We start from the raw sequence: 20,028 nt of genomic DNA on the forward strand, positions 1-20,028 counted from the left end.
GGTGAAAGCAATCAAATCAAACAAAAAGTAAAATCATCTCTGGAATTAATGAAATTCTTCCTCCCCTCTTACATCATTAATTTAGCACTTTCTTTTCCTCACTATTGACCAGCTGCCAACTCTTCCCTTAACCAGAATTATCAAGAAAAACAAATCTTCAGGAATTCAACACTGTATTGTATATTTTTAAAAAAAAAGTGTGGGTTTTTTTTTATATGTGAGAACATGTATGGTTTAATTGACAAATTACGATCATATCCCAGTTTTTGTAGAATCAAAAACTTTCAGGTAGGTGTTGTCCTTTTACAACTTCAAAGCAAAGCAGAAATTTAAGAGAGGAAGGAAAAACCATTATAAGTGCTCTTCTTGCATAGTCCAGTCTGATCTAGTTTTATATTGCTATTCACACAGCAATCAGATCACAAGTAAACTCCGACCTCATACCTACTTTTGTAAAGAGATTTGTAAGAATAGCTACGAACATGCTCAGGCTTCAAGCACGAGGGACACTTACTGCAAGGGCAAGCAGTCTGGCAAAGCAAGCTAATAAAACCTGGATTACGCGTAACCTACAAAGTGCACCATAGGCAGAGCAGTATATTTTGGCCATTGCATTATGAAGTATTATGTCAGAAGGCATTCTTCTTGGGTTTTGTAACAAAATGAACCTCAAGTGAATTTAATGGTGGGTATTTGGCTTTAATAATGATATTTAAGATCAGATATTAAGTTGTATAACTTATGTCTTCAGACTGGGCAATGTCATTATTTTCTCCTTCAAAAAGTGACTTTAATAACTAAGCTTTTAAATTGTTTTCCCCATAATAAATAAATGAAGCTAAAAGGCACTTGTCAGCACTGAAGACCTGGATCCAGTCCCACAGTGGACATTAAGGATACAGGTTAGATCAAGCCAACAAAACACTTAAAGCAAAGGTTTTCCTTATTAGCTGTGCCAATTTTAAAATTGAGATTCAGTAATATGATTTTAATGCCAGGCGAATGAGGTCAGACAAAGAAGAAATTACGTCAGCGACAGCAGGCAAATTCTTATCAATTTAATGCCTACAAATTAGAGCAAGCTTTCCTTCAGAAACCATTAATGTCTCTATAACCACAGAAGAAACCAAAAGCAAATCACTTCACAATGTCAAACTTGCGAGAAGAGCTACAATACAATGATGTTTGTCATTACTTCTTATGGGCACATTAAAAAGGAAGGATGTCAGCAGATCTCTTTCCCAAGTAAAAAGATAATTTAATGATAAAAGCAACAGTTTAGGCCATGAAACCAATCCTCTCAATCTCAGATCAGTAAAGTTGCCTTCCTGATTTCCCTTCCTCTAGTTTAAACGGATGGCCTTTTAGCAGCAAGTTTCTGGCTCATAAATTTCTGATGTCACATGCTACTGTGACACAGACCCAAGAGGTCGTGCAGCTACGCTCGAAGATGCCTAACTACTAAAGACATCAGTCCCTGGTGGAGGGATAAAGGAGTTCAAGTCAGGTAACCAAAACCAATGCAAAACTGTAAGTGCTGGCTAGGTCTAGCTCCCAAACCAGCTGGCTCAAGTTTATGTAGGGAAAAGAGAAGGAACCGTGTGAGAGAGAAGGAGAGAGAGAGAGGAGAACACACATCTACTGCGACATGAATGCTGTGACCACCACGCAGAGGAATGTTAACAGCCAGGAGCAGACCATACCATAGTCTGCCCTCCTGAGGCAAGAAATACCGATCTAAATTAAGGATCTTGTCATCTTAACACCCTTAATCTAGTTAGTTGATGTAGTAGTGTATTCTCCTTCTCTCAAAGTACACTGCATAGCCCTTCAATTAGCTGATGCCAACTACCTACCCTTAATATTTACTTCCACGGTGCATTGTGTATCTGCTACCTCTACCATACAAGAAAACACATAGATGGCTAATAAATTATTTTATACCTTAATTTTACTTGGAGATACCGAGTCCAAAATAGTCAAGTCTTCTAAATATTCTACCTCTTTTTTTTTTTTTTTCCCCCACCCTTTATTTACAGCTTTCTTTTTCATTCAGGTTAAATAGGCCAGGTCTAATTACATCTTCTTCATGACCTGCACTACTTGAAACCATGAATCATTTCGGCTCTTTTCCACTCGTCGTCTCTATTTTAGCATTTTCCTCGCCTAACAGGGTGACAGAAGTGATCAGAAAGCTCCAGACCCGATTTTCATGAGCCAGAACCACCTTTCCAACCTCATGTTCTCAAGAATTTGCTTTTCCTTTTAATTGCTGCCATAAACTCTGCAACAGCTCTCCGAAGTACAGCAAAGCATCTCTCCTCTAGATTATCCTCAACTTTGCCATTTTGCAGTGCAGAGGGACTATTTGGCATTTGCTTCATCACTTTAGGCCTTTCTATGCTCAGCAGAGGGACTTGGTGATGCAGCAGGACCCACTATTGAAGAGCTTCCCCTGGTGCCAACACCCCCTCTCCTGCAGTTCAGCATCATGACCAAGTCCAGCCTTTCTGAGGTTTCTCCCTCCTCCATCAAGCTTCACCAAAAGTGATCTTGGACCCAACCAGGAGGTGCTGATGCAGCTCACTGTGGAGCCATGCTGGGAGACAGGGATGGCTCTTTGGGGACCCTTCCTCCTCTGCCAGTGCCAAACCAAACCATCTCCCTTGGCCATGAGACACCACCACCACCATGATCACCAGCAGTGTTGGACATGGCAAGCATGCATTCAAAGCCCACCTCTCGCAGATTCAAAGCAAGAACATGAGCGAGGTGTCCCATCCCATTATCTGGTGGGTGACAACTGAAACCACCTGTAAGGCCTTAGTGGTCAATTTTAGCCTCAGCTAGAAGTACAGTGTGGGTTACCATGCAAACCGGTTTGTGCTGGTTGTCTGAATTGATAACACTGTATTATTAGGCACTCCAAAAAGAAAAATACTGCCTTGCCTTTTCAATCTGTAGTTTTACAAATAGGTTTTAAAGGCATAGCAGCAGTTTAGACTTGGATCAAATTTAATTTTGTTTAAAGAGAGAAAAAGGCTTTTTACATAACGCAAAGGCAATGGAAATATTTCCAAGTTTTGTTTAGAAATTGCAGTGTAACCACTGCTTCTAAATCAGTAATAAAATAAAAAAAAAAACAACACAAGATATCTAGTGATCTACTGGATCACTGTAAGACCCAGAGGTCTCAAGTGACACAAATTTACATTTGCTTTCATTGTCCACTCTAAGAGAAATGTAGAAAGTAAATAACATGGGAAAATAAATGGGAATTAATAATGTGTTATTTTAAATTTCAAAAAAATTCAACAGATAAAGAAACAGGTATTGCCTACAGAAGACAGTATTTAGTGCCCAGCAGGTTCACCCCAACACTACTATCTCTGTGGGGCTGAGAGACCAAGTTTACACCTATATGGGACTAGAAGATCAGAGGGTGCCAGCTGCACCAATGTCTCAAAAGAAAAAAAAAAAAATTATAAGAGTTGTCAAGAAAGCGTGTGTACGTATACATACTGAAACACCCCCCCCAACTGCTGGTTGCCTTCCGTAGCCAAGTGAAACAAGCACAGCCCAACACTGGGAGGCTCCCGGACCATGCCCGGGGCTCAGCAGGGCTGTCCTGTGCCCGGCGGGGTTTCACCACTCACATCCCACTTCCACAGGTGCCCTCTTCGGCCACCGCTCCTGACCCTTTCCCCCCCACGCTGCAGACACGCGGGTGCCCCAGCACCCTGCTGCAACGGCTCCACATTTTCACACAGCCAAGGTAACCATCTTGCTGCTCCCTCCCAGTGCCAGATGGTTCCCATTAACTTTGTCCGCACTCGGCTCCCAAGTGTCAACTGGAAAGCCCAGACCCCGAATATTTTACAGATGAAACAATAACGGGCTTTTTGCCAACAACACAGGACTGGATCCCAACCCCTGCTCCACGCCGCTCTGGCGATGGGCAGAAAACAAGTCAAGAGCTGCCTTGGGCGTTGGGTCAGGGATCTTCTCCACCTTTGCAAGGGGCAGGTGGCTCTGCAGCTCTCTGACCCCCAGCCCTCAAGGTGAGCGACTGCAGGGGCAAGTCACACAAAGGCACACTGTGCCTTTGAGTCGCAGCAAAGGTCTGCAACATCCCTGCGCAGGCAGGGAGGCAGGCAGGGAGGCAGGCAGGGAGGCAGGCAGGGAGGCAGGCAGGGAGGCAGGCAGGGAGGCAGGGGTTGGTGGCTCAGGCATGCAGCCACGTTCAGCCCGGGCACAGCGCCCACCTGCCTCTTTCCTCATCGGTCTCAAAGCGTTGCTGCAAGATGCCAGGGAGCTCAAGCTAAAAGCTTGTTAAAGTGGCCTCAAATCTCCCTTTAACCAGACAAAAAAAAACACAACCCGACAAAACCTCACTGTACCGATAATTAAATATAGTCCTCAGATAGCCCAGGTTTTCCTCACTGCAGATTTGCTGACGTGCCCTCCTGACTAAACGTTTCCAAGTCCCCACTTCTTCAGTTTGGAGTGTAAAAGGTCAGTGGAGAAGGCAAATCTGTGTCCAGTCTTAAGTATTTAAACTTTCTCAGTCTGATCCAGTTTCAACAAAAAATAGAAGTTGCTTAGATGAATTAACACCACCTTGAACATATGAAAAATTTTTTTTCTTCTTCATGCTTCTTGTCTCTGTTTCATAGCATTATTTACCATCATGGCACTGGAGACATGAGACAATAACTATCAAATACTTTTCTATTTTAGTTTAAATTAGGTCAAAACGTGATATCCCTTTTTATTAAAAATATAATTAAGTAGCCTTTATCAGAGGATTAAATATTACAAAACCTGAAATATTAAGAAAATAGTAAAAATAAAGGACAGAACCCCACATGCTTCTTTAAAGAAGCATTACATATTGGAAAACTATTCTGTTGACTGGATATTAATATCCAGTGCACATCTCAAAATTCATTACTTCTTAAAAGAGCTTTGCAATTAGCTTTCTAATTCTGGTTTTATAGGCTAACATGCTGGTTTCTAACATGTCACATCAAATAGTATGAAAGTATAATAGGAACCAACCACAAAATATTCCAGGATCACATTATTGCCATGCTGGTTTAATTTCTTTTTAGCCGCGTGCCATTTCATAAAAGGATTATTTTAGCTTCAAATGCACATGCAAGACAGATGCAGTGTTTCAGGTTGCCATTCACATACTGACTGTATGGAGAAATGTCTCATTCTAGATAATCATCGACGAAAGCGATGCCTATCGTAATTCCTCCTCTATGTCCTTTGTCCACACTGCAAGGGCATTCAAGAAAAGGAACTGGAGTCTAATCTTTAATTTAAACACTAGATGGAGCCCACTTCCCAAGACTGAAAAATGAAAGCTCTCCTTGCAGCAAATTCTTAGCAGCCTATTGCAATATCTGTTCATGCATAAACATGACAGAACTCAAACAGCTGCGGTGACTGTCATTACTGCAAAAACATATACTGGCCAGCAATTTTATCTCTGCATAAAGAGACAGGCTTTAATACCGGGCAACTGCAAAAGAATTTATATTCCTCTACAGACACATTAGCTTGGTTTAAAAGACCCGCAGTACTTGGATAAACTAGGCACATATGGGTTTTTAAAGTATCATATGACAAACGTAATGCTGGGTTGACAGAACTATGACTGAGTCTGATCTCTCTTTGTTTTGACAATAAACTCTACTGACTCTGACTATACAAGAATTCTGCACGCATAAATTTATATTAAATAGGAAGAATCCTTTTTCAGTTGGTTCGAATTAGTTCTAACAAGAAAGCTCATTTGTGATGTTTGATGAAATGCCATCTCTCTCAAAAGAAACATACCACACGTTTAACTAGAGATAAGTGAGCTTTGGTATTAAAAATAGGATGCAACACCACCAAACCTCAGTACAAGTATTCTAGTGAGAAAGAAACAGGGGGAGGGAAAGACAGCCAAGTTGCCAAGATCCAACTTGAGCAGCCTCACACTTACTGGATAAATCCATTTATCTCAGGCTCCACCACAAACAACTGCCACTTCTGCAGTATTTTGGCCATGCTCTGGACTGGCTTCACAATGCAAAGGGCAGGCAGAAAACGCAGGCAGACAACCCTTGGCCTTTCCTTAGCTTGCTGAAGGACATGCTTACAGAACAGCTAAAAGCCAAGCAGACAATAAAGTTGTGCAAAGCCTCCAATGCGATTCCCAGCAATGCAATTCTGCTGACAGCCGAGCTATCCCTGATTGCTTTAACCTTTGCTCAGTCCAGGCCACTGCCTTCACCTAACTCTTTTCCTAACAAACCTATGGTAATAGCTTCATCAAGATTAAGATAAGCACAAAGGCAGTTAGCTTTACCACAGAAGACTACCTTTTGCTCATAAACAGCGATCCATCCTGCTTAAACAAAATTAACCACAGTAACCCAACTTGCCTTAGGACATGTTCTGAATCACCTGGGAGGAGAGATGAAGGAAGTTATTACTAACCACCAACTTGGATCCTAACAGCGATTTCCAGAAGGAAAAATACAGTGCCTAGGAAAGAAAGTGCAAGTTTTCCCTAAAGGACCCTACTCACTCCTTAGTTCCGTGAAAGATCTACATAGCACATTTTCTTGGTCCCACGTCCCAGTGAATGAAAGCTGGTCTTCAGGGTCTCACAGATTACTGCTGTGATGCTTTGAAACAAAGCAGAGGTCTTCAAATGCAAGATCTGCTAGGAGATCATGGCTTGTACTCACCATCACAAGCAACCGCTCAACTCCACTGAAGAGCAAGCACAGGACGATCCTCACATCTGCCTGGGCTCTTTGTCAGACCCAGGGCTTGTGAGCAAACACGCTGCTGCCATGAAAGCAATGGGCTTTCCAGCTGTAGCAAGCCTACAGTCAGCTCAAACATCAATACTTTTGTTTATCAATATCCTGTTTCAGTCCTATTATCTTATATATGTTTTCCAATATACCTGAATGGAACATGTATCTGCTCTCAGATGAGTGGATTGATTTGCGTCTTGGTTTTGTTTTGGTATTTTTTAAATTTTATTTAAACAGTGGGTATAGCAAGAACCTACAATTTCTTTTAGAAGTGAATCTGAAAATAATTAGCATTTGTTTGGCACTTGACCTAAAACCATCTGGGTGAATACGCCCATTTACTTCCGCAGGCTTTTGGTTCAATAAAACAGCAACTTTATTAGCAGAAAGAGTACCTCACCAACCACACAAATTAAGTGTCAGCAAAAGGAAGAGACAATCGAAGTACCAGCCACAGTTGCAGGTTTGACTAAATAGTAATGTTTAACTACTTCCTTATCACAATCTTCCTGTACAACTATAATTTAGGAACCTTTGCCACTGTAATTTTCTCTGCTTCATTTTCTTTACAGCTATGCTTTTATGTGTCAGACTAAATACTTATTCATCAGCACTATTATCCATGCAACAACTGAAAATGAATAGCTATGGGAAAAAAAACAGAAAGGAAGAAATACAAAGCCTTTATAAAAGAAATTAAAATAAAAGGCAAATTACCCAGTGTAGTATTCGAGGCTGGAGGAAAAGTGGACATAAAGTCACCATAGTTACATGAATGTTACTCTGAAGATAGTCACTGTGCATTCACATGGAGCAGAGTGGTTTCAGTCAAGGTAAAATTAAGGTTAAAATCTAAAGCTTTTAGTTTCCCGCAGCAATAATCCTGATGGCTTTCAGCCTCTGAATATGGAAAGAACATGACAGAATATGGAAGGAATAAGACACTGGGACCTTACCCAGTGACCCCATCTCATCACAGTTGGGGCATGACAGGCAAGAATGACAGTTCACTTGCTATGTGGGTGGAAGACAGGACAGTGGTAGAAAAAAAGTACAAAAGTAAGTGAAAGCCTTTGAAACCCCACTTGGAGTTACTAACTGTTGCTCTTCATATTCACCTGTATTGCTCCAAACACAAAGAAGGAAAGACAATCTGTAAATTAAACTAACTCCCTTCCAGGAGGAACAAAAATTAAGCCAACAAAACCAGAAATACTACAGAAAAACTGTACCTACTAATAGTGCATTTTTTACATTTTATGTTTGTTTTCAAGTGTTTGCTGGAATAACTCCAATGTTGCAGGCCATCTTCCTGAAAACGCAAAGGATTCCTCGGGGGGGTTGTCTAAATCCTTAGCAGTCCTTTGCTCATCCAAAGCCGCTGTGGCCATCTCTGACCCACCCACACTCCTCTTTACAGGCTCACCTATTTCATCCTGCAAGATTGCCTCGGTCTCTTGACCACTGCTCTCTTTCCCTCCCCTCTACAGGAGCTCTGTTTGGCTTCACATCACCACCCGTCAGCTCCCACCTCACGTTGGGCAGCTGACTCCCATTCAGTCCAATCAACCATGGTTTTAATCTGCCTCCTATTTGCACTCCCACATCATTCTTGAAGGACTGGGAATAGTCATAGCCCAATCTTTAAAAAAAAAAAAAACAAAAAACCAAAAAGCAAACAAAACCAAAACAACTAAACAAAAAAAAAAATCCCCCAAAGACTAGAAGCCTCCTACATGAAAAAAATCTAGTTCTCCTGAAGTCTGCTCCCACAAGGTGAGGTTTGTTAACCGATATAAACAAAAGTCAACTGATTATTTCCAAAATTTTGGAAACTAGTGATACAGCTACTGTTGGTATAAAACAAATAACATACAGTTTCTTCAGAAGCAGCAAGTGGTGGGTTTTAGTTGCTTTGGGCAATTAGAAACCAAAAGCAACAAACATTCAGAGACAGCAGCACTCCAGAACGAGCCTGGCCAGATGCTGCATTTCTCCTCCTCCTCTTACAAAAGCTACCCTCTCCCGCAGAAGTCACTGCCAGCCTTATCGTTATCACAACACCCTCCATTGCCTGTCACTTTATTCTTCTTCCAAGCATAAAAGCCCCTCTATATTCAAGTGCTTTTTAATGGATCACAGGATAATTCAGGCCAGGAGGGACCTCAGGAGGCCTGTGGTCCATGCTCCTGCTCCAAGCAGGGCCAGCTGTGAGATCCAACCAGGTTGCTCAGGGCTTTGTCCAGTCAGGTCTTGAAAACCTCCAAGGATGGAGACTGCACAGCCTCCCTGGGCAACCAGTGTCCCTGCCTGGCCAGCCATCCTTGCAGTGAAAAACCTTCTCCTTGTAACCAGTGTGAAACTCTCTCCTTTCAACTGGTGCCCACTGTCTCTCGGCCTTCCACCATGCACCGCTGGGAAAAGCCTGGGGTGACATCAGTTCTACTCTTTTAGCAAAAGGAAAGGAAATTATTCCTTATACTTTTAGCTCTGATATTTATCTGTTTATGCAAAGTACACTTTGCTCTTTGATTTAGATTACTGTTTCAGATTTTAACTTTGCTAACTACATTTGCCAAAAATTCAAATATAACCAAATCAGAGCTAAAGTGAAAAATAAATCTAAGAATAAAACATGGGTGGAAATGCTCGTCCATGTGATCACATCAAACTTCCCCTGATGTGCGGTGGTGACAGCAGCACTTCAGCGCTTATATTACTGCACTTCCAGATACTGAAGCGGCATCTTTTTATATAGGTGCAACACAAGAACCAATTATACATGTACTTTACAAAACAGGCTAAAAAAGCAAGACACATGCTGAAGCAAAGCCATGAGGAACACACTCTGCTAGTTTTCAGACTCAAAGAGTTTGGGGTAGTGCGTACATCACAGTAAATACGCATTACTTCTGTTCTTGGGCACAGGAGCTATTACTCTCTCAGGCTGATGAAGGCTTCTTAGCACATCAAAGCATGGCAACCTGAAGCAGCACTCCACTTACAGACCTTACTGCTACTCGGTTAGGAAATGACTGTGCACCAGTCACGCAGAAGGCTTTTTAACTGCACTCTTAAGCCATGCTGCCGAGGAATAAAAGATAATATAACCGGAACTAAGAGGGGAGAAAAATGCAGCAGTGCAACATATGTTCACCCTGCCTGAAAGGTCATATGAAATGTGATTAGTGCCATTATCCTCCAGGACTCTGAATATTGCCTTGAGACAGGGGCTTTCTGGCATAAGCTATGGATCAATAAAAAGGATTAAGCAGCAATAATTCGGAAACGCTCAAAAGTAAAATATCAGGTTTTATCTCAGATTTTTCCAAAGCTGTGCCTGAAAAGAAACCCTTAAGTTTAAGACCCATCTTTCAGTCTCAGGCTCTTTGCATCACATGCAGGTGCCGCACACCGCGCAACTGCAAAGGAAGGAGGAGAGGGAGAGAGGCGATGCCAACCCCCCCGACAGGGCACGCACCAGCTAAACCCAGCTGCAATCTGTCAGAGAGCAGCCAGTGCCCAGCCCCACGCTCACTCCCACACCTTACCCGGGACAGGGCCACCACCACACCGGGGACACTCGCATCTCCCTGGGATGGGACAGGCAGCCAGCGCCGTACCCAAAGCATATTTGCCTTCTCCCTCAAAGCTTAAGGCTGTGCATAAGTGAAGCAGTCGCTGCAAAGGTGAGAAGTGAGGCAAGTTGTTTTCCTTAATTGAGCCTATTAGTAGTAACAAGTCACTCGTGCTAGGTCTAAATAGCTCAGAGATAAATCCCAAGGCTGCTAAGCTGCCAACCACCTCCAGTCAGTGCTCAGAGGCAGCTTTACTCCTACAGACAGCGCGGGGTGAATACTGCCACCACCAACCATGCCTCTGGAGCAACTCTCTGGGTTGACATGTTTGCAGCAAATGTCTTCCCTGCAGCTCCCTAGTCACCTTTAACTGGAAGCCCAAAGTGCCAGAGCCTCATCCTCAGGGATCCGCAGCGGGTACCCCCAGATTGGTATTCTGCAGGTCAGTCATCTGTACATAAGCAAAGAGTACGACCCTGAGAGAGCTTTGCACCTCTCTTCATAATTTTTTAATTAAAAAAAAAAAATTCTCACCAGATACTACTTGGGGTGGAAATCCTTTTCACAGAAAATTCTGGTACAATATTTAATGCAAACATAACATCAACACATCATCTCTTAAAGTTCACATCACAGGCAACACCGGTATTAGGCACAGTAAGGAGAACCACACAGTACTTTTCTGAAAAGCCATCCAATGAATTAATCATTTTCTGTCTGAACTATTTGCAGCAACAACTAAATAAGCCAGAAAAGAAAAATTAAAATGTTCTAAGCCGTTGCTTCACAGTGTGTCTTACAGAAAAGTCATTTAAAAGTTATTACAAAAGCAATAACACTCAATCTCATAAAATGACACAATTTCAAATTAATCCACTGCATGTTAATTCCTTCACCTTTGCCAATAATAAAACAGGATATAAAAAAAAAAAGTTCCATCAAAAAAAAAGTTGAAATTCGGTAAGCTTTGCCTGTTGCGTCTACAAAACCAACACCTCAAAAGCAGACTTAGCTTTCATCAAGCCCAACTTCCAATAAATAACACTCCTCTTTCTCTCAAGCAAGCATAAATAAGTGAAACGCATGTTGCAGACTCACCAAAATCGTCCGTATTCCAGGAGGCAGCCATTTGTCCGGTTTGTGAAGTCGATGGTTGCAGCACAGTCATAGCAATCAGCAGGAAAATGAAGGGAAAAAGAAGAAAAAAAGAAAAAAAAGAACTCTTGAGATTCAATGAGCAACACTACTGTTTTCTGTGAAGTCTGCATTACAGAATAGTTTCAGATAACCCATTAAATAGACTGAACATACACACACACCCCTAACTCACTCTAAAAAGAAAGAAAATAAACACAATAGCAATGTCATATTGACAAAAGAATAATAATTACAGTTTCATAATGATCTGTCAAGGCTGGCCTCATTAGGAAGATTTTGTAAGGAGAGGGAATCACATTTTTTACTGGACTCCTCTTCCCCCCGTCTCGGCAGTAACAGGTGGGCAACATCACATACAGAAAAGATCTATTATTTTCTCATACTGCAGACATTTCCAAATCATTGATGATGAGATGTAACATCTGGCAATGAAGAAAGTAAAAAATGCCACAGGCCACAGCAACTGATCATTTTCAGAATCCTCGGTCAAGGACAGGGGACTGATAATTTATTCTTTGCAATTAAGGGGGCTTGCAGCCTACCCCACAGCTAAGTATCTACACACGGTTACACATCTGCAAACTGTCAAGAACACCCAAGCTGAAACAACAAATTTTCTGGATTTGGACCTCGAACAGTGTCCAGGTGACCAAACCCAGAAAGTGTCACTTCTCTCCTACTAATAAAAAGCAAAGAATGAATTTTTACAGCTTTCCCAGGCTCAGCGTTGATTTCTTTTGGCAACTGCTCCAAAACATTCGACCAATTTAGCATTTGGGGTTTTTTTGCTTTTTTGTTTGGTTGAGGTTTTTTATTATTATTCCTTTGGAGAGGGAATGCTTTGAAGACATCTGTACAAAATGCCGATTGCTGTGGATTAACCTAAACAAATTGCACGTGCATATGTAATGCCAGTGAAAGGCATGCTCTTCTTTTGACTAGAGAAACCAATTCTGTTTGCAAGTTAAGGAAGAGCACAAGGTCCTGAGCACAGAGACACCAGATGACGAGAGCACTGAAGCCTGCGGTGGAGAGGAGGTGGCAGTGGCGAAGGAAACGGTGCCATCTTCTCCCAGCAGCTGTACCATCACCAGATTGACCATCATGCAAATGGCACCAAGGCTGACAAGACGCCAAGAAGCCAAAGGTCATTGCAAAGTCTCTCACAACGGATTGGGAAATCTTCCCATTTTGTATGTTGTGACCATCCAAATTCTTCAAACCAACTGTTCTCAGGAACACACGTATCCTCACAACTCAAAGATCTTCTGTTGGGTCCCAGTGAAGGGGCCTGAGGCCAGGGCAGCATTTTGGCCCCCACAAATCCCAAGGCAGGGAGCTGCCTGCGCAGACCCTGGTATGGTTTCTTTTTTATCCCTGTAGAAACCATGGCACACAAAGGCAAATTTATCCGTTGGTGTCAAAAAGGAAAACATAACTGGCACAGTCAACTAATTTGCAGCCCCCCTATGAATAACAGTTGATGAGTTACCTCCTCCTCTGCCTCCACGGCCCATTAATAAGACAGCACGAAAGACTGCAGAAGAAGGATGACAATTGCTCATGTATTTACCACTTTGCTAGCGAGCAACTTCTTTTGTTGCTGTTTTTGTAAGAGTGCTTTTACAGAAGGAGCCTTTCCAACACCTTCATGTGAAGGATATTGGAGAGGAAAGGGAAAAGAGATTGCAAGGTATTTGCCTTCATTTCTGACTTCTCGTCAGTCTTGTGAACCACAGCCCTTCCCCAGAGATGTGTCCATGCACCATTACTGTTAAGTGTGACTGCAGCTACAGATTGCCCTCAAGATATTACCTGCCTTTTCCCTCTGCAGGGGAAGTTGAGATTACTGAGAGGACATTTTTATTGGAGCAGACACGATTCCAAGATGCTCCCAAGGAATGTAATGGCCATTGACTAAACGCAGGACTTGAAATTAAGGAAAGCGAGATTTTGATGGTGGCATGGAGCAAGATGAACATTAATGAACATACCAGGAGATGACAGGTCAAGAGGTCACAGGAAAGGAGATGTTGAGTAAGTGGAAATGCCAGGAAATGTGGTGTGCAGAAAAGGAATAAAACGGTATGGATGACTCTAAAATGGCAGAATTCGAGCAGGAAAGCTAACGGACTAGTTTATTTAGGATGAGGAGAGGGCGGGAGAGGGGGATAGTAGTGCAGCATCCCCACTGACAACAATGCACATGCACTTCTGAGAACAAAAGGTGGTTGTTGAAGTTTGACATGTTATAGTGGGCAGCTTTCCATTAGCAGCTCCAAAGGCTTATGGGGAAAGAAAAAAAAAAAGCCACAGTATGACATGATGGGATGGATGAATGGATAGGATGTAAATTGCCTTGAGCACTGCAGTAGCATCCACTGCCTACACTACATGCCAGTTGCTTGGGTCAGGGGGAGGAGAGAGACATTAGAGCAAGACCACAGAGGCATTTTGCATTCCTCCTGCTCCTCTTCACATGATATTTTTGCATGACACTGGTTATGAAACTGAAAACGTTGGTTCAGCTCCAGGCAGTAATTTTAGGGTCAATTGCTTCTTCACCAGATACTGAAATCACAATTTTTCAAGCATCAAATTAACTGCACATGTTTTAGGGGACAGTGAACTTTAGTTATGCATTATTACTGTGGGTCCCCCTCCTCAAAAGCCTATCTTGTAATCCCTCTTGATACGCGAGGTGCTTTTTTTTTGCTAGAATCGCACTTTAAGATGAACTCTGTGATTACACTACTTGCTTCTCCATCAACTCATTCCCAACTGTTAGGCACTCTCCAGCATACAGGTCTCAAGCGGAGGAACACATTTTCAAAGCCATGTGAAGCATTTTATCCATTTATCACAAAAGTACATCAATATAGGTTTTCCAGCTTAAAGCTTTTGAAGTTTCCTCAGAACTTTTATGGTTCAGCTTGGATCCATTCCTAATCCACAGGCAGGCTAAAAGACTCATCTGGCACCAGTGCAGCACGAAATAAATAAACAATAAAGCCTTAATGAGGTTAGCTGTCCAACAAAAACCCAAAAACAGGGCTATGCATCTTTCCCTAATACTGCTGGTACAATGCAGAACAACTACCAGTCTTCATGCTGCAACTGATTTCACTCTGGATACAGCTGAATCAAACTGCTATTTAAACAGCATCCCAGCCAATGCTCCAGCGGGCTAGGAGAGATGGAACTAATAGAAACTGGAAAGCCATTGCTGGGGATGATGTCAGATTCAGATGTATCATTTCACCTGCCAGTGGAAATTCTAGAACAGAATAAAACTTTTATATTTTACTCTTCTATGCAAACGTTATTAAAGTGTGCATATGAAAAAATGTTCTTTAAAATGGAAAAGACAGTCCAGCAATATCCTGCAAATTCTATACATCTTCAGCTAATCTAAATCAGAAGCACTATTTTGTATCAAAATGGGATGCTCATAAAACTTTATGGAAATAAGACAGTTGACATGAGAAAGGATGAACTCAGCAGTGCTATCGAGATTTAACATTTAAGCGATACACAACGTAAAGTTGAGCTTGGTTTGTTGGGTCTCCATTTCAGCTCTACAGCCCTACCTCCACAGCTTGATAGCTGACCATCAAGACAACTGTGAAAGCTTATCACATCACGAGCAACAGGCTATACAACTGAAAATTCCCAGTTGCTTTCAGTAAAGCAAAGGCCGCATTAAACATCAGCAGTATCAAAATCTTTCCTCTGTTCTTACACTATAAAACCCAAGTGCTATGTGAGTTGCACAAAACACAAGCTGTGGTAAGTCCTCAGAAGGTGAGAAACTTCAGGTCTTAGCAAGGTTTCGTAGGTTCACCCAAGAACATCTCTATGAAAAAGCCATACACCCTTATGTAAATAAACATATACATAAACATAGTTTATGTATGTATACACACGCAAATACATACATATATATATATATATATGAAAACTATATATAATTTATATAACACATGCTCATCACCCAGCAGGTGGCACTCGTACCACAAGCTCCTGAGGCTGGAGCACTGTGGGAGGCTGTGCGCAGGCAATGCTCTACAGGAGGCACCATTTTCCTGAAAGGTAAAACCACCATGGGCACAAAGGTGTCCACCACCCTTCTGCAAGACCTGAAGTGTCCAGTCCAGCATCAGGGCCAAAACCCCATGAAGCTTACTGGCTGGGCAGCACCTCTGTTAATGCCCTCGACAGCTGCAAGACTTCTCTTCACTGTTGCTAATTCTCAAGTGCTCTTGCAGCCTTTCCAGAGGAGCAGTATTTTGGGGACTGAAAGGGTTGTGGAATATTTTCGACATAGAAGCATCACATTATGATGTCAAGAACAATACAATTAAATGGAAAGCTTCCTTGAGACTTCACCACTTCTTTTCTCCATTTAACACACCCAACTAGCTTTCAATTAGTCCCACTAATAATTTGGGCTTTTGAAGATCTCATGAATGAGCCAATCAGAACTGGCAGAGGAAATGCTGTTTTCCTTTGATCAAAATTGAAGACTTGTTTTCACCCATAACTTAAGCGTCACTATCATATGTACATTCCTAATATACCTCTTCTTCAGCTGAGTGGTACTTCAACTTCAGCTGAGTGGGTTTGTTTTTAAAAAAATATTTTCCTTTCAAATTCAATATTCCACCCATCTCCCTCCCCTCTTTAAAAAAAAAAAAATCAGTTTAGAAGCATCAATCTGAAAACATCAGCTCTGTGTGGAGCAGTGCTGTTCCCTGTAAGAGCATGCCTCGTGTCAGATTGAAAGATGCCTTTCCAAGGTCATTTCATGTTCCAATGGGTTTGTTATGAAGTTGTGGAACGGCAGATAAGGTTGCGTGAGATAGTAAAGTGCCTTCCTAAGCTAGTTCTGGGCAGTAACGTGCAACCAACATTTGAGCAAGGGACTTCTATAACGTTCACCTCTGAAAGAAACTTCATATGCTGAGATAAATGCTGCTGCAGGAAGCACAGGAATAGTGCTGAGATACTGATAATCTGTTTTCCTGCTATCTCCCAATTATAAAAAAAAAGCCAAAGAAAAAGCCATTTTCTTGGCAAAAAATCACATTAACTGCACATGTTTATGGCACTTGGCAAAGGGGAAAGGGGGTTCTAGGAACATCAGGGGGTACCTCTTCAGGGAGTTTTGTTAAAATACCCAACCCTTCGTAATAATGAGAATCTGATGTTAAAAACTGTTCAATTCAGAATCAAGAGTGATACTTGCAAGTTACAAAACCAAGGATACTGGAGTAGCTCCCTATTACATACCAGGACCAACAATTTCCAAGGTTAAAAAGAAATAAAAAGAAAAAAAAATCCCAAAGCATGTCTAAGAATGTTTCTTTGAAAGTCTTGAAGCGACAGTTTGAGGAGTGATGATCCAGTATTTTTAGACTGCTTCTAACATAGCCCAAAAATGGAGGAAACCATATAACAGTATCCCCTTAGTAAGCTTTTAATACTGCCTGAGCCTATCCCAAACTCTGAAAGAAGGTAAGCATCTGGCAATACACCGATTTCAGCCATTATGCCAGGGACTAAATCCTTCCCCGGAAAGAACAGGGGAACAAGCATATGAACTCCACAGAGCCGGGGCGGGGGGGGGATAAATCCTCCTCACAAATGGTTAGCTCCATCTTAATGAGGTTTAAAGCTTGAGGAAGAATCACCAATTTGGGATCCAAAAATGCAAGCACTTGGCATTGAAACAGCCCTAGCAAAGGGGTGCTGGGGGTGTTTTTTCACACCCCAAATGAGCATTTTGGGGGTCCGACAGCCTGTCAGGAAAAAAATTAAAAAATGGCCACCCAGCCCCGAACTGTGCATAAAATGCAGAGTTTCGGTGCTTCCAGTTCTGCATTGCACCCTGCGCTCCCAGCCCCAGACCCCGCATTCCCACACGCTCCCGAACAGCCCCGGCGCCGCTTCCCGCCGGCGGGGAGCGCGGGGCTCCCGATCCCTAAGCGCATCTGCAATCGCTCCCGGGGCTCTATTACTACTACTTTTAATTTCCCTGCTAGTATCACTTTTCTAATGAACTGCTGTTACTACAGAAATGTAAATGTCGCCGGCTGAGTAGTTTTAGGGGTTTTTTTTAAACATCCTAAAAGGGAGAGAAAATGGGGAGTGGGGGGGAACACCTCATAAATATCTACTATTAAACATTTTTAACGCTAAAGACGCACTGACCCCGCCGCCCGCCCGCAAAACCTTGCGGCTTGATCAGGGCTGGCCCCAAGCCCACACTAAGCCACCACAAAAACGGGCTTCAGCGCCCCATCAGCACCGGCTGAGCTTACCCGGAGCCGCTCCCCCGGCCGCGCTCCAGCCTGCGCAGCGCAGCGCGGCTCCCCCCCACCCCCCGCTCCGCAGCCGCCCCCGCCGCGCAAAGCCCCTAACTTTGCTCTGCGGCCGCCGCGCCCCCGGGCGGATCTTCCGCGGGAGATGCCGCGCTCCGCGGAGGGGAGAGAGGCGGGAAGGGCGGCTGAGGGACGGGCTCCCGCAAGTGCCGTACCCGCCTGGGGCACTACCCGCACCGCACCGCCCGGTCCCGCTCCGCCGCCGGAGAGGGGGCGAGCCCTGCCCGAGGGCACCCCGAAACGACCCACGGCGGGGGCGCGGGCGGGGGGGGGGGGGGGGGGGGCCGGACACCCCAAACAGCCAAAAGCAAAAAGACGGAGGGGGGGGAAGGAAAAAGGAGAGCAGACGACCCCGCTCCGCAGACCCGCGGGCCCCCGCCCGGCCACCCCGCGCAGCGGCGCGGAGCGGAGCGCAGCAGCAGGGCCCCCGCGGGGGCGGCCGGGGCAGCGCACACCCCTCGGCCCTCCCCGTTGACCTCAAGCCAAGGACAGCTCGACGGTCCCGCTGCGCATCGCGACCCGGCGGGCCGCGGCCGCGCTGCGCTGCGCTGCACCGAACCGAGCCGAGCCCGGCCGGGCGGCGGGAAGGGCGGCCCGGGGAAGCGAGGGGAGCGGCGGCTCCTCACCTGAGCCTGCCCCGGGAGGTGCTTTCCGCCGCCGCTGCGGGAGGCGCCTCCTCCCGCTCTCCGCGGGGAAGGCTGGCGCGGACAGCCCCGGCCCGCCGAAGTTACGCGCCGCCGCGGAGCCGGGCTCCCACCTGCAGCGCCCGGCGGACTCCGGCAGCCGGCAGCGCTCGGCTCGGCACCGCGCGGCTCGGCCCGCCCCCGCCGCTCCCGATTGGCGCCGCCGCCGCCGCCCCGCCTCCGCCCGCCCCGAGCGCCCGCGGGGGCGGCGGTGGGCAGCGGGGCCCCAGCCCCGTCCGCCCGCGGAGGTGGCGGCCGGCAGCAGGTGAGGAGGGGTGCGGGGCATCGGCTCCCCCTGCCACCGCCCCGCCGCGCCTTTTCTTTTTTCTTCTCTGGGGAAAAAAAAGGGAAAATAATAAAAGCCGTTCCGTGACGTTACTTTGTGCCATCGTTTCGTGCCATTAAGCATATGAGGAGCCCGTTGCCACAGCCGGCGCTGAGAGGCTCCGATGCAGGCGCTGCCGCCCGCTCCGAACTAGTTGAAGATGGTCTTCAATGCCCTGAGCCCAGGCAGGGTGTAACGGGGTGGGCACTCCGTGACAGACCCAGGGAAACCACAAAGTTCTTGGCAGCAGCTAAAGGACAGGACTGGGCGAGCAGCCCCAGGACTTCCCGAGCCATGCTGCCCTCCAGAAAACGTGAGCTCCCCATGCCTTCAGCCTCCTTCCCTCAACGGCCCGTAGCAATTTCCTGGGGTTTTTTGGTTAAATTCTAGGTAGCCCGTGCACAAGTGCGCTTCAGACATTAGAGAGGGACAGAGTATAGGAGGTGTGGGACAGAAACGAGAATACAGCTGCACTGGTGGGAGTGTAAAAAGACAGTTTGTCATCTCCAGATAGTGGGAATCCCCCCTTGGATTTGGAAGTGACCACCCCGAACCTCCGGAGTAGTGAAGTCACAGCTCTGGGAACACAACCATCCCAGGATAGGAAACCCTCAGCCAGATTTGGAGGTTATGGGCATACCCACGCAGAAGTGAGACATTTCCTGGAGAAAAGCACACCGAGGACGAACCAGAACTGCTCAGGGCTGACTCATCTTGGGCAAAGTGGTGGTGAGACATTCTACCAGACGATGGGAAGTGTTCCCAGGCCAGCTGCTTTGGGTGCCATGCCTAAGTCATTAACGCCAAGATTATACCTGACCCCACTGAGGTCTGTAAGTCACAACGAGGCTGACTTATGCCCTGTGGGAGGCAGCCAGAATCGCCGCATTTATAAAGCCTGCCGGCTACTCAGCACCAGCACTTAACACCCAGCAAATCCCTCGCCCGGTGGCGGCAAAGGCCTTCTCCCTTCCCACGGCCGAGCGGCAGGGGCAGGCAGGCTCCCTCCCAAACGCCGTGGTGCACGGCTGCGGTAGGAAGGGCCGCGGCGTCCCTTGGCGCTCCGCCAGCAGC

General features: G+C 45.1%; 1 protein-coding gene across 1 annotated transcript in view; it reads right to left on the reverse strand.

Annotated features, from left to right (window-relative positions):
- The window catches only part of EPB41L3 (erythrocyte membrane protein band 4.1 like 3), a 145,958-nt gene extending 127,200 nt beyond the window's left edge, over positions 1-18,758 (reverse strand). The window contains exon 1 of the mRNA XM_087755973.1: positions 18,573-18,758. The gene's annotated coding sequence lies outside the window, so the exon portion shown is untranslated. The remainder of the gene's footprint in view (positions 1-18,572) is intronic.
- Between the last annotated feature and the right edge of the window lie 1,270 nt (positions 18,759-20,028).

Source organism: Nipponia nippon, unplaced genomic scaffold (assembly GCF_047370975.1).
Source record: "Nipponia nippon isolate SJK-2023a ecotype South Korea unplaced genomic scaffold, ASM4737097v1 scaffold_1, whole genome shotgun sequence".
Lineage (NCBI taxonomy): Eukaryota > Metazoa > Chordata > Aves > Pelecaniformes > Threskiornithidae > Nipponia > Nipponia nippon.